Genomic DNA, 6,341 nt, shown 5'->3' on the forward strand with positions numbered 1-6,341 from the left:
AGCATCATTTAGGTTAATGTAAACCAGGAAATGACAGTAACCGATAGCAACCTATCCTTCAAATAATTTCAGCTTGTGATTGGCTGCTATGGATACCACAGCTGTCATGGCTGTAAAATAATAAAGGACAGCTTTCTTTTTGGACCAAGCTCAGACTGCATACTATACAATGAGAAGTCATGTTCTTATGCTCGTACATCATGACACAGGGCTCCTCACCTGCCGAGGAATATGTACAGCTCAGCTGCTGCCGAGGAATATGTGTACAGCTCAGCTGCTGCCGAGGAATATGTGTACAGCTCAGCTGCTGCCGAGGAATATGTGTACAGCTCAGCTGCTGCCGAGGAATATGTGTACAGCTCAGCTGCTCCCGAGGAATATGTGTACAGCTCAGCTGCTCCCGAGGAATATGTGTACAGCTCAGCTGCTCCCGAGGAATATGTGTACAGCTCAGCTGCTCCCGAGGAATATGTGTACAGCTCAGCTGCTGCCGAGGAATATGTGTACAGCTCAGCTGCTCCCGAGGAATATGTGTACAGCTCAGCTGCTGCCGAGGAATATGTGTACAGCTCAGCTGCTGCCGAGGAATATGTGTACACTACAGCTCAGCTGCTGCCGAGGAATATGTACAGCTCAGCTGCTGCCGAGGAATATGTACAGCTCAGCTGCTGCCTCGTAGCTGTCCTTCCGCATCCTCCCCTCACCATCTGAACTGCGCGGGCTCACCAGGTCACCGCCCCGGAACTACAGCCGCGCTCCCTACTACTGGAAACCAAAAAACAAAACAGCTAAATTCTTATTAAATCTGTCCGAGTTCCGGAAATAAACATGACGGACATGATGTCGATTTATTTTACTAATTTGCACTTATTTTCGAATTGTCGTACACGTAACAGGTAGGTCTTTTACGTGCACTAGATTCATCCGCGACACAAAAATAGTCCCTGAAGTGCAGACAGGGTTACAGCGATTTGTTTTACTCCAGAGCCTTAAATCCAGTTATAAGATGATAAGAAGACATTGATCTTATGTACTGGTGTATATTCGGAGGTGTCGTTGGGGTTTCTATGTCACTGTAGTGTGGGTGTAGTGCGCAGGCGCCACTCCTCTACCGGCGGGGTTATATAGAGCCGTTGCCGAGACTCCTCCCTTTTCTCTCTGTGGCCACCTTCGAGCAGCAGCCAGGAGCAGGCGATCAGCATGGTAAGATGGGGGAGAAACGGGTGACTGAGGGTCGGGTATGTTTGAATTGGGTTCCCTCAGTTGTGTGGACTATGGCCCCCATTCCTGCTGTATTTTTTTTTACGTGTTCCGCCTTGCTATGCTCGGGGAACTAGGCCGGAGCCAAGCATGCGGGGAGGCCGGCTGTCCTCCATGCTGCTTTTACCGTACATGCACTGAGGCCGCGCTCCTACTCCATGCTGCCTTTCACATTTACTAAAGCCGCACTCATTCTCCATGCTGCCGTCCGTATAATACTGTGTGAAGCTGCACTCATACACTCATGCTGTTGTTCCCCATATACTGGCACAGGCCGCACTCGTACTCCATGCTGTTATTTACCATATAGTGGCTCAGGCCGCACTTCTGCTCCCTCATATACTAAGGCTGCACTCCTACTCCATGTTTTCCCCATATACTATGGTTGCAGTCATTCTCCATGCTCCTTTGCACCCATACTCCATGCTAGCTTCCTCCTATACTAATGTCACACTCCTAAGCTACCTTATCTGTATATTAAGATCACATTCCTACTCTGCTACTGTCATTATACACTGACTCAGGATGTACACATACTCCAGGCAGCACTTGCACTCCATGCTGCGTCCCCATACACTGATTTGGGATGCACTCATACTCCTTTGCCATATACAGACCTATTACTTTCACACTCGCAATGATGCTCTTTTCCTGTACCCTCATCAGCTGTACTTGCCCTCCATGCTGCTGGACCTGTACTCTGACCAAGGCTTTGCTCTGATCTCCATTGTGACTGTATGATGTCCAATGTTATCCAGCTGTGATTTCTGGTTACAAGTTTTCCAGCTTCTACAATATTAATTTGTCTGTTTGTGTAATGTGTTTTACCTGCCAGAGCTATACATGGCCTCACCGCACAGCCAGGCTGATGACACCATGTACTTAGTAATATAATGTAAATAGGATACAGTGACCTCTATTTTATACAGCTTAATATAAATATATACCCCAACAGGGACCCTTATGGGCAAAGATTTCTTTCTGGCATTTACCCAAAATAAGAGCCTCGGTACGAGGGCTGTTTACAGAGTAAAGCAATATATTGTGCCCATACAACAAAGGATATATGTACCGCTAGTGTTTTACCATCCACACTCAGTGTGACAGTTTTGTATATGCTTTTATTTTGTGCCAGTAGCATTGTTGTCGTATGAAATGTAACTTCTATAAAACTTGACAACATACGAAACTTCACCCATACTGTGTCATTTAATGAATTGGCTCCATTAATAAAGTCCTAGGGAACGTCACCCATATGAGCTGCTTTGGCTCCCAATTCTGAGAAGAATGTGTATACACACTGAAGGGAATTTATCAAATCTGGAGAAGCTGTTCATGGCAACCAATCAGCTTCTGTTTTACTTTCAAATCTAAACTGAAGAGAAGAGCTGATTGGTTGTTATGCACAGCTGCTCCAGATTTGATAAATTCCCCTCACTGTATAAAGATGCCTATAGTGCACTTTACATGTTTCTGCTTTCCTTAATCTCCATTTCTTATGTGTGGAATGTATTCTGAAGGCTGTTCTGTAGTATCTTCCAATGCGATGATGGTGTAATTTGCGTCTTACCTGGTATTTAGCGACAGTTGCCTACTGTCATTATGCTAGTACTGTGGACTGATGATAATCGAGTCTGAGCATTCTGTGCTTAAGAACGAAGTGTGTGTGTGTGTGTGTGTGTTTGTTGCATGCACTAACTTTGTTTTTGTTACTCCCCCTAGGCCTGCGCTCGTCCTTTGATAACCGTGTACTCCGAAAAGGGAATCGTCAGGCAAAAATGTCACTATGCCTGCAGTGTTCAAGGCTCCTATACGTCCAGATATAGTCAACTTTGTTCACACTAACCTGCGCAAGAACAGCAGGCAGCCATATGCAGTGAGCGAGCTTGCTGGTATGTGTTCTGAAGAGCACTGGGTTTTGTAGTCTCTGTTTAGACTGACTTGACATGCATGTAAAGAAGATCCAACAGCCAGAACTATGTACAAAGTAAGATAGGCAGCCTTGGCACTCAGACTGTGGTGACACTACAAATCTGGTCATGCCCATGGTTGTCAGTCTTGCAATGCCCCATGGAGGTGCCAGTATTGACTACCCCTGGCACAGAAGTGTAAATGACATCCATAAAATCATGGCAGAGGTTCAACTGCTTTCCCACTCTATCCAAAACTAGAACTCAAGGTAAAGATTGAGTTTCATAATAAAGGTTCCACTCAAGTTCTTAGTGATGTGTGAAGTGCACTGTATTCTGTGTATGATTTGGCTGTGAAGTCCAACTATATTCTGACTATTCTCGGGTTGGAGAGTTGGTCTCTTGCTTCTCAGGTAGTGATGTCGCTAGAAGTGACTTCCACAGCCCCAACAGTAAAAAGAAGCTGAATGTTCTAGCCCCACGCATGTGCCCAGGATTTTTAAGCTCCGATTCAGTGCACTCAACCCAGTCTATCTACTTGCCAGCTCGAAGTGCCTCATAGTTCAGATTAGTGAAAACCTAAATTGTCTACTTAACTGTTTTTTGTAGAAAAAGTTTTTACACATGATGAGCTTCACTTCATTGGTCCGTGTTTCTGAAACTAATGATTGCCATGAAGATCTGATAAACTTCTCAGACTGTTGAAGTTAAAATCAAACAAATCTTTCTTTGCTCATGCGGTTTCTCTTATTTCCAGGTCACCAGACCAGTGCTGAATCATGGGGAACCGGCAGGGCTGTTGCCCGTATTCCCCGTGTCCGTGGTGGTGGAACTCACCGTTCCGGCCAGGGTGCATTTGGAAACGTATCCTTCTGAAATGTTTGTGGAGAAATTTCAGCTTGCTGTGATGTTGTAATTTGCGCCTTACTCCTCGCTTTGCGACAGTTGCCTGCTGTCATAATGCTGGTGTGGGTGGCTGATGCGAATCTAAATTCTGAGCAGGGCTACTTCAATCTTGGTAAATGTTTGGAAGGTGGAAGCTTTTTTACTTTGCGGTTGCATTCCTTAATAATGGTCTTTAGATGTGCAGAGGAGGACGCATGTTTGCCCCAACAAAAACCTGGAGACGCTGGCACCGTAGAGTCAATGTAACCCAGAAGCGATATGCTGTTTGCTCTGCACTTATCATGTCTAAAGGTAAGAAGCAAGTGACATTGGTTTCATTTTTAGCTGTACTTGATACGTACTCTCAATATGATGATTTCCACTTCTGGTCCGTGTTTATGATACCTGTGATTTCAGTGGAAGCTCTGATGAGTCAATCTCTATATTCTAATTGTATAACTTATCCCTTAGCTCAGGGCTTGACACATTTTCTTTGAATCCAGGAGCCAACTAAAAAAGTTGAGACTGTTTTGTTTTTTTTCATGGGGGTGTTTCACATAGTCCAGGGTGGGCGACTTACATTTTGTGTGTGTGAGACACGTGCGCTGGAGATGACAGGTTCTTGGACACCTAGGGGGTGATTTACTAACCTAAACACACGCACGCACCAGGTGTGTGTGATTTTTTTCACACAGCAAAACGTATATCAACCAAAAAGTCTCTAAAAGCATATTTCCACTAATGCCATATATGGAAAAATCATGCACATGATGCATATATAATGCTGCTTCACAGTTTAGACAAAAATGGTTAGCTCATGCATTTACATTCATCAACGCAAGCAACACAACATAGAGCTAATTTACACAACATCACCTTGTAATTCATGCTTGGCTTTGCACAACACACCTGCTGGGTGTGTACACACTACAAAGGTGTTTAGATTCCACCCATAGATCATGCTGGGAGGGAACACACTACAGAGGTGTATACATGTTCGTGGTGTGTTTATAAGGTTAGTAAATAAACCCCCTAGTGTCACCTTTCCACTTCAATGGCTTTAGCTGGGGAATGACCGCTGCTTACTAAGGCAGCTGAATGTAAACACAGCAGCTGGGAGCAATGGCCGGCCTGCTATTGGCCATTTTAAATTGTAGTATCAGATACTGGCTATTGCTCACAGCCACTACCTGCTGTCAGCAGAAGAGAGAACTGAAGGAGAAAGTTCTTTCAGGTCCTCCTCTGCAGATTTACAGCAGGCAAATCTTTAATCTCTAACCTTAGTGTTTTGGGCAGTGATGGAATTTTGACTGTAGATATGATGAGTTCCACTTCTGGTCCGTGTTTTTGAGTCTCTGTGATATTTGTGGAAGTTCTGAGCTACAGAAAATTATTTAAAATCCTCACATAATTTCATGAATGTTCCGTGGACTACTCCTAGTTCTCAAACATGTAATTTTCTTTCTTTCACAGCCTTCCCATGCACAAAATGACAAACACAGATTTGAGCAGGATCTTGAAGAGTCAGGAGATCCAGAAGGCTCTGCGTGCTCCAATGTAAGTTGGTTTTATTCTCTTGTCTGTTAGAACTATAATCCTGCTGAACCCACTCTTCTTAATTAATTCCACTTCATTGGTCTGTGTTTATGAAACTCTGACTTTAATTGAACGTCTGATCTAGTTACATAGTATTTGAGGTTGAATAAAGACATTAGTCCAACTTTCACTAGTGACTGGCCTGTGTCGGGGCATTAAAACTTGTGTCTGGTTTTTAACCTGTTAAAGACTAATGCCTTTTTTTTTAAATGTTGATTATGTGTTATAATCCACATTTTAGGCCTGAAAATTACTTAAAACCCCCAAACATTATATATTCTGATTGCCAGGACCCTGTAGCATAAAATGGTGGCAGTTGCAAATTTATATGTTGCACAACATTAGCGCAACTTGGCAAACCCAAACATTTAGTGAAAAATGCACTTAACTTTAGTGCCCAAGAAACACCTATATAAAACCATTTTTTTGGGCAAAATGTAAAAGACGAGGTTACGAGTAAATACCCAACATGCCCAGGTTAATAATTGTGCGGCAATACCAAACATGTAAATATGTGAAGTGGCGCTATCACCCAACAAGTAAACAAATAGTATGTGCAAAAACCAAATATTATAGCGAACAATACTGTGAGAAAAGAAAACAACAAATATATTTATATATATATATAAAAAATCAAAATTAAATCTAGTCAACTGTTTGAATCACAAATGTCCTGTGTCAGTGTATAAA

At 43.2% G+C, this 6,341-nt stretch overlaps 1 pseudogene; it reads left to right on the plus strand.

Moving 5' to 3' along the window:
- The first annotated feature begins 1,185 nt into the window (after positions 1-1,185).
- Positions 1,186-5,333, plus strand: LOC108784081 (annotated as a pseudogene).
- Positions 5,334-6,341: the final 1,008 nt, after the last annotated feature.

The sequence above is a fragment of the Nanorana parkeri genome, unplaced genomic scaffold (genome assembly GCF_000935625.1).
Source record: "Nanorana parkeri isolate BGI_ZX_2015 unplaced genomic scaffold, ASM93562v1 scaffold98, whole genome shotgun sequence".
Classification (NCBI taxonomy): domain Eukaryota; kingdom Metazoa; phylum Chordata; class Amphibia; order Anura; family Dicroglossidae; genus Nanorana; species Nanorana parkeri.